Below are 9,285 nucleotides of genomic sequence, written 5' to 3' on the forward strand. Positions count from 1 at the left end.
AGAAAGGGAAGAGCTCAGCGATAGGAAATGACAGGGACAATGGATTGCAGAGGGTTTGACGAGGTCCAAGTACTGTTGGTGGCTTCCCTGGTGGTTCAGTGGTTAAGAATCTGTCTGCCAATGCAAGAGATGTGGGTTCGATCCCTTGGTCTGGAAGACCCCCTGGGGAAGGAAATGGCAACTCACTCCAGTATTCTTGCCTGGAAAATCTTTGGACAGAGGAGCCTGGAAGACTACAGTCCTTAGGGTCTCAAAGAGTTGGACACAAATTAGCAACTAAACAACATCAACAAAGTACTGTCGAAGTGAAAGGTGCGTCGGGAAGGTAGGAAGAACGATGCATGATGTACTAGGGAGTGAACGTCCGTGAACAATTTCAGAGGTAATGAAAGCTGGAGTGCGGTCCTGAGCATAGATAACACAGCATGAGTGGGAAAAAAGGAGATGAGATTAGGGTGCCTTGTCTGTGCCATGCTCGCAGCTGCTAAAACCAGGAGCTGCTGTGGAGAAGAGAACAGTGGCTCCATGGACCAGGCGTGGGATTCCTCAGCGGCCAAGGAGAATGTGTTTGGACAGTGAAAAGAAATGAGAGGGTACCCCCTGGCCAGGAGCCCTGCTTCTGCATATTGCCCCAGATACACTTGAAGACATGACAATAGACAGCATTACCGAGAAATTTCCACAAGCCAGACACTCACCTAAAAGCTCTATATTCATCTTCTCACTTACTATTCCCAACAATGTAAAGCTATTTGGGAAATTCCCTGGGAGTCCAGTGTTTAGGACTCTGCGCTTTCACTGCCGAGGGTGCAGGTTTGATGCCTGGTTGAAAAACTAAGACCCCGCAAGCTGTTCTGTCCAATTTAATGGATAAACAAAGCTATTTCCCCCCTCAATTTTGCAGGTTAGGAAAGGGATCTAAGAAAGATGAACTTTGCTCAGTCAACAGGATTACATTCTGGACTCGTAATCTATTCCAGATTCTGTGTTCTTAACCATTAAGCTATATTCTCACTCAGTTTGGGACCCCATCTAGGTGAGGCTAATAACCTTGAGTGGAGACTTTTTCTGGAACCATCGTGAGAAATTTCAACAGCCTAATCACTTGATCAAGACCAGTTTGCTAGATTTCAGAGGCAGGTGCTTAAACATGAAGCATAAACAGAGACTATGGTGCTAAGTAGTGTCTGTCTCTTTGTGACCCCATGGACTGTAACCTGTCAGGCTCCTCTGTCCATGCGATTTCCCAGGTCAGAAGAGTGGAGTGGGTTGCCCTTTCCTCCTCCAGGGGATCTTCCTGATCCAGGGATCCAACCTGTGTCTCCTGTGTCTCCTGCATTGCAGGAGAATTCTTTACCACTGTGCCACCTGGGAAGCCCTTAAACGGACCAAAGTGCTTTATGATAGAAACAGGAGAGAAGGGAAAACCTGCTTCCCATCCTCCCTGGCAGGCATCACTATCAGCCTGATGAAAGCGTGGTGATGGAAGAGAACACCATGTTGACCAAAGAAATTGCTTAAGTGGCCGTGTGGTTGCTGATTTGCCAATTCTGAGACTACTTGCAGCCCAGTAAGGGAGGAATAGCTGTGGAGGGGCATGGGAAGGGGAGGGTCCCCAAGCTGCAATATGCTCAAGCCTGAACTAGTTCAGGTTATTGAAGAAGATGATATTTGCTGCCCTAAGTGATCTCTAAATGGCTATGAAAAGCTGTGGATTCATATCTGAGTCCTATTTTACATCTGTATAAATTTGAGAAAGCCACTCTCTCTTTTTTTCCATTGAAGCTTTTTAATGTGGACTATTTTTAAAGGCTTTTTTGAAGTTGTTACAGTATTACTTCTGTTTTATGCTTTGATTTTATTGGCCCCGAGGCATAGGGGATCATAGCTCCCCAACTAGGGGTGGAACCTGTGTCCCCTTCATGGAAAGTAAAGTCCATGGAAGTCCCAGAAAGTCAGTCTCTCTTAGTCTTCATTTCCTCAATGTAAAATAATAATAATATTGCCTATGGTTGTTGTGGTAGTAGAGTCGTATATGTGAAAGGACTTGGTATGGTGCCTGACACCGAGGATCTTAGACTTTAATTTCTATTTCCCTCCTAGTGAGCAAAATTATAAGTGAGTTTTATTCAATCAAAATTAATTACTTAATTTGTTGGATACCAACCATCAGAGAAGATACCAAAACCGAGGCTTGAGTCCTGGAGGCCCTGTCCAGTGACCCTACCTCTCTGTCACTAATTTCTTATACGATCCTGAGAAAATTGCCAGCGCTTCCCAAGGTGCATTTTCCTTGCCCCTAAGAAGGTAATGTGTTCTAAAGCAACAAGTCTCAACCTACAGCTAGTTTTGTATCTATGTGCTTTTTAAGATATCAGTTCAGTTCAGTCGCGCAGTCGTGTCCGACTCTTTGTGACCCCATGAATCGCAACACACCAGGCCTCCCTGTCCATCACCAACTCCCAGAGTTCACTCAGATTCACATCCATCAAGTCAGTGATGTCATCCAGCCATCTCATCCTCTGTCCTCCCCTTCTCCTCCTGCCTCCAATCCCTCCCAGCATCAGAGTCTTTTCCAATGAGTCAACTCTTCGCATGAGGTGGCCAAAGTACTGGAGTTTCAGCTTTAGCATCATTCCTTCCAAAGAAATCCCAGGGTTGATTGCCTTCAGAATGGACTGGTTGGATCTCCTTGCAGTCCAAGGGACGCTCAAGAGTCTTCTCCAACATCACAGTTCAAAAGCATCAATTTTCGGTGCTCAGCCTTCTTCACAGTCCAACTTTCACATCCATACATGACTATTGGAAAAACCGTAGCCTTGACTGAACGGACCTTAGTTGGCAAAGTAATGTCTCTGCTTTTGAATATGCTATCTAGGTTGGTCATAACTTTTCTTCCAAGGAGTAAGCGTCTTTTAATTTCATGGCTGCAGTCACCATCTGTAGTGATTTTGGATCCCCAAAAAATAAAGTCTGACTCTGTTTCCACTGTTTCCCCATCTGTTTCCCATGAAGTGATGGGACCAGATGCCATGATCTTCGTTTTCTGAATGTTGAGCTTTAAGCCAACTTTTTCACTCTCCTCTTTCACTTTTATCAAGAGGCTTTTTACTTCCTCTTCCCTTTCTGCCATAAGGGTGGTGTCATCTGCATATCTGAGGTTATTGATATTTCTCCTGGCAGTGTTGATTCCAGCTTGTGTTTCTTCCAGTCCAGCGTTTCCCATGATGTACTCTGCATAGAAGTTAAATAAGCAGGGTGACAGTATACAGCCTTGACGTACTCCTTTTCCTATTTGGAACCAGTCTGTTGTTCCATGTCCAGTTCTAACCGTTGCTTCCTGACCTGCATACAGATTTCTTGAGAGGCAGGTCAGGTGGTCTGGTGTTCCCATCTCTTTGTATATATGTGCTTTTTAAGATAAGATCAACGCAAATGTAGAGGACGGTATTGTAGACACAGCAGGGGAAAGGGACGGTGGGATGAAGTTGACACAGGAGCGCTGACATATACGCGGTGCTGTGTGCAAAGCAGAGAGCCAGTGGGGAGCTGCTGTGTAACTCAGGGGCACTCTGTGACACCCTGTGACAACCAGAAGTTGGAATGCAGGGGTGGGAGAAAGGCTCAAGAGGAAGGGGAGATATATATATATATATGGCTGATTCGTGTTGTATGGCAGAAACCAATACGGCACTGCAAAGCAATTATCTTCCAATAAAATAATAAATAAAACCTATAGCTGTTAGCCAGTTTTCAGAGAGCTCTGTAACGCAGTCATGGATAGTAGTATCCTAGAATCTACATAGCCTCTAAAATTTCATCTGCTATCTGACACTCCCAATCTAGTCAAGCTCCTAATTGACTCGTCCTTTCGGTTCAATGGTATCGATTAATATATTATAAGGCAATATAATATTTTATTGGTTATTTTCCAGTCAAAATGGAAAGGTTCTTTCCTGGCCTCCCTTCCTTCCTGCAGCATTCTCATAGCCGCTGGGAAAATGATGTAGTCCTGGTGTTTCTACACCAAGGGTTCTGATTACCCAAGCGGTTTCCTAAACTTATTATCCTTCTTATCCTTCTTGGTTCATTTTTTTTTTTAATGTTCTCTCTTTTGGCTAATTCACGAGAATACAGATTTAATTAAAAGGTGGCAACATATTGCAACTCTCACTGCCAAGATACATGATTAATAAGAGAGCCTGTAAGCTTCCAGATCGTTTGATTGTTTTTATTTTGAACGTCTTGAAATACACAAGATCACATTGAGATCAGTGTCAGATTACAACCTCACCATGCTAAATAAATAACTGCTAATATTCAAAAGTAAACTGAGGACAAAATACTAGATGTAAATGAATGTGTTAGTAAGCAATATAGTCATTTCAAATGAAAATTACAGTGTTAAACAATTGCATCGTGGAGCTGGAAGAAGTAAAACATTCATTCTGTTAACATTTACCAAGTCAACAATGTGCTTTGCAAGGAGATGTAATGCTGAGCTTGAATCCTCCAAGAAATTAGTTTATTGCGATGTACAAGAATATGGTAAATGTATGCAAATAACTAAAATATAGGGTTATAAGTGTTAAGTTCTGGCTCAATACTGATAGATAAACTGCTGCAGTTGTCAAAGTTCAGAGAGAAAACTTTAAAATGTGGAAAGATCTCAGATAGACATTAGTTGAGCTGATCCTTAAGTCACAGGTTGAGCTTGGACATGTGAAATACCGGTGTAGACATTCAAATAGAGGCAATGACGTGGACAAAGCAAAGAGAGAAATCTGGAAGGTTAGAGGCTTCTTCAGAATGTGCATTTACTCCTGGTATCAGTAGTATGTCTTAACTTCCTGGAGCTGGGATTCAGAAATAGGAACAGTCAGAAATAAAAGAAGCCTCTGTATACTCATCTCAAAGGGAGGCTTTGCTTGTGCTTTCTTCTCAAGCACTCTGATGGGATCCCTGTCTATAGGGACCATTTACATGATGAACTGCAGCGGGGAAGGTATCCAGAGGAGGAGAGACGGTCCCTAACACTGAGAATGCACAGGCTCTGTCTGGAGATCACCCTTCCTGTTACTTCCTGAAAGGCAGGAGTGATGAGTTAAAGGGACCGGTGACAATGGAAAACCTAACTCGGGAAACCAGCTGAAACTTGAGCTTCTTTATTATTTTTTATTATAAATTTATTTATTTTAATTGGAGGCTAATTACTTTACAATATTGTATTGGTTTTGCCATACATTGACATGAATCCGCCACGGGTGTACACGTGTTCCCTATCCTGAACCCCCTCCCACTTCCTTCCCCATACCATCCCTCCGGGTCATCCCAGTGCACCAGCCCCGAGCATCCTCTATCATGCATCGAACCTGGACTGGCGATTTGTTTCACATATGATAATATACATGTTTCAGTGCCAATCTCCCAAATCATCCCACCCTCGCCAAGCTTCTTTGAAAGTAGGAAGACCTAAGGACTTCCCTCGTGGTCCGGTGGCTAAGACTCCTCCCTCACAATGCAGGGGGCCCAGGTTTGATCTCCAGTCAGGGAACTAGATCCCGCATGCCCACAACTAAATACCCCACACAACGGCAATGAAAAACGAAAATCCCGCATGCCACATCTAAGACCCAGCGCAACCAAATGAATAAATAAATATTTAAATAAAAAATAGGAAGACCTGGAAATTCTGGGCAGTTTCCCTCATGTATGTTACTTCACTGGCCTTTATAGGAATTTGAGGTTTATCTCCGCAAAGTAGAGAAATGTGACATCATATGGGCCAGATTCAGGGGGAAAAACTACATGGAATGGGTGGGCTACATGTATTTGAAGACTCACAGGCTGAAAAAAAAGGGCTTCCCGGGTGGCACTAGTGGCAAAGAACCCGCCTGCCGGTGCAGGAGACATAAGAGACGCTGGCTCAATCCTGAGTCAGGAAGATCCCCTGCAAGAGGAAACGGCAACCTACTCCAGTATTCTTGCCTGGAAAATCCCATGCACAGAAGAGCTTGACAGGTTACAGTCCATGGCACTGCAAGGAGTCGGACACGACTGAAGCAACTCAGCACATCTGAATTGAAGAAGCTTCTGTGATAAATGGTGAGCAGAGGATTAAGCAAAAATTAAGCACCTTGGGACAGAATAAGAGTAAAACTTCCCTTTCTGTCTACCTTCCATTATAGCTGCTGGCCTCTGTTCCTTCATAACAGGCACACTTTCACCATACACACTTCCTATGAACTGCTGCGGCCAGAAATCCTGGCGAAAGTCCGAGTGATCAGACAGTTGTCTGTTGTTCGCCTGTTCTAGAAAAATATTCGTCAAAGGCCAATGGGGAACTTTGCTTGGCCCTTGGCAGCCACCATTGATTGCAAATTGCCTTTATTTGCCCTTGGCTAGCATCTCTCTCTGTCTCTTTTTTTCCCTTTCTGTATTTTTGGCCTGAAATTCTAAATTTAATGAACATGATTCAATTGTTCTTTTTCACCGCTTGCTTTTTTTTCTAATGAATGATTTCACAGCATTCTTTTTTTTTAATGGGGAAATTGTCAAAGTTTAAAACAAAGCTTCCATTTTGCAGATCCATTTTCTAGGTTAATCTCATTAGTAGGTCTAGATAAGGCGTAATATTTGTGTCAAAGAAAGGAAGTCAGCAAGCTCCCATATCTTAAGAAAATTACATTCTCTGAAAGCAAGTTTGCCTCTATCTAATCACCATAAGACACCTTTTTTTTTTTCTAGACAACCAAACACAAATTGGCTGATCCCTTGAAAAAAATAATTCAAGGGTTAGAGAAAGAGGTTAGAGTTTATGTAAAATAAAACAACCAGAAAAACACATTGTCATCCAAGTCACCAGTCATCTGAATAGACAGGAAATATATGCACGTATCATCTAGACTCAAATAGTAGAAGTGACGGCCAATATTTAGAAACACATAATTTTTTGGGTAAAAGTCAAAGCTCAAATTCCAAGCCAAATTGTGCTGCACATGTCGTGATTTGTTATGGAGTTGATGGGGGGATAAGAAAGGGGGGGGGGTGCTCATAAAGACCCACAACTTCACTGGGAGGAACCTTATGTCATACAGTGAGGAGCAGGCAATAGATAAAGTTGTGATGCTTGGCTGTGGGTTTCCCTGTGCTGATTTTTGAAGATGCCTGCTGGCTGAGTCAGAGGGGAGAGTGACAGCTAGCCACTCGATGGGGTGGGGAGTGGTCAGGAAAGTCCAGGCAAACCTAAAGGAATCACGGGACCAGACCCTAGAGCAGCCCCACACCATCCAGGACGGTCCTGACTGCCCTGGGCATCAACTTGTAGGATGTGCTAGGGGGGAAAGGAGGGTTTGGGTCTTTTTTTTTTTTTTTTTTAAAGAACCATTCTTTTTTTCTTAAATTTTATTTATCTGTTTAGTTTTATGATTTGGCAGTGCTGGGTCTTTGTTGCTGCCTGGGTTGCTCTCTAGTTGTGGAAAGCGGAGACCACTCCCCAGTTGCAGTGTCTGGGCCTCTCATTGCACTGGCTTCTCTTGCCGTCAAGCACAGGCTCCAGGGCCTGCAGGCTCCAATAATTGTGGCACGTGGGCTCAGTAGTTGCAACTCCCAGGCTGTAGGGCACAGGCTTAGTAGTTGCGCACAGACTTAGTTGCTCTGAGGCACGTGGGATCTTTCCGGAGCAGGGATGGAATCTGTGTCTCCTACACTGGCGGGCAGATTCTTTGCCACTGAGCCACCAGGGAAGCTCCAGGGCTTTGGCCTTGGCTAACATTCACTTCTTACTCTTTCTTTCCTTCCCTGTGCTCGTAGGAGCTTCCCAAGTGGCCTGTATCACTACGTGTGTTACACCGAAAACTTCTGAACATTTACACTAACACTGATGGGTTGTAGCAGTAATAGCAGTCAGTGGTATTAACAGCAAATACTCATATTGTACCCACTATTTTTTATTCACTGTTCTAAATACATATATTAATGGAGCTAATAGCTCCATGAGATTGATACAATTTTTGTCCCCACTTTTCAGATAAGGAAACATGAGCCCAGAAGTGTTAAGTGACTCACTCAAGGGCGCACAGCAAGATTCACCACTGAGCGGGAAGTGGGATGCTAGCTGGGAATGTCTAGCCTCTGCCTTCTACACCGTTCACTCAGTTGCCATTCATGGCTGGAGTGGGGGGAGCATGAAGCCAAGCTGATGTCTGTGAGGACCTCAGAGCTCTGTCTTGTCATACCCCTGCCCTCGCACCCCCGACACCACCATCATCTCCAGGGTCCATTGGCAACATGAGATGGAAAATGCCAGGCCTGGAGAGAGAGCTCTTAAGGGTGGACGGAACAGGAGAGCTGACAGGCACGTGGGGGCCACTAAGGATGAACGGAAAAGCAGGGCTCTTGGATGGCAAAGAAACACCACAGAGAATGGATTTTATGTGCTGAGAGAAGAATACTGAAGTCTGCTGTTCACAAGGAGATCACAAACAGGACACAGCGTCACGAACAGATCTGAAACAGGACACACGGTTTGAAACATCTAAAAATGAATGAAGCGGGATATGTAGAATTGAGACCGTCCCTTCAGTGTCCTCAGTTTTTTTTTTTTTTTCGACTTTATTCTTTTATCAAGAAGCAGACACAGGGTACACAGGTTGAAAAGCAGCCTGACACCTCCCAGTGAGAAGCAGGATAACGGTAGCCGGAGTTAGGGACACCACAGTGGCCAGGCCTAAGCCCAGCTTCCCCAAGGGAGGAGAGGAGCTGAAACCTCTCACCACCACTGTCCTGTCTTCAAGTCACCTCCTGAATGGCTGGCTGCTTTCAGCCGAGGAACCAAGGATGCCTGGTAAAGGTGTGTATGTACTCGTGGAGGCATAAGAGGTTCCAAAGGGCTCAGCCAGCCACCAAACCAACCAACCAACCAATAAAAAACATTCTTGAGAACTTGGGGCTTCCCTGGTAGCTCAGATGGTGAAGAGCCTGCCTGCAATGCAGGAGACACGGGTTTGATCCCTGGGTTGGGAAGATTCCCCTGGAGAAGGAAAGAGCAACCCACTCCAGTCTTCTTGTCTGGGGCATCCCATGGACAGAGAAGCCTGGTGGGCTACAGTCCATGGGGTTGCAAGAGTCGAACACGACTAGCCCTTTCACACAGTTTGCGAACTGTGGGCTGTGACACACGTCTGTCATTTGCTCTCATAGGCTGTTTGACTCATACGCGCCATCCTCACTGTTGAATCTCTGCAAATGTGCAGCAAAAACAAAACCCAGAAGCCAAAGCACTTG

This window comes from Capricornis sumatraensis, chromosome 4, assembly GCF_032405125.1.
Source record: "Capricornis sumatraensis isolate serow.1 chromosome 4, serow.2, whole genome shotgun sequence".
Lineage (NCBI taxonomy): Eukaryota > Metazoa > Chordata > Mammalia > Artiodactyla > Bovidae > Capricornis > Capricornis sumatraensis.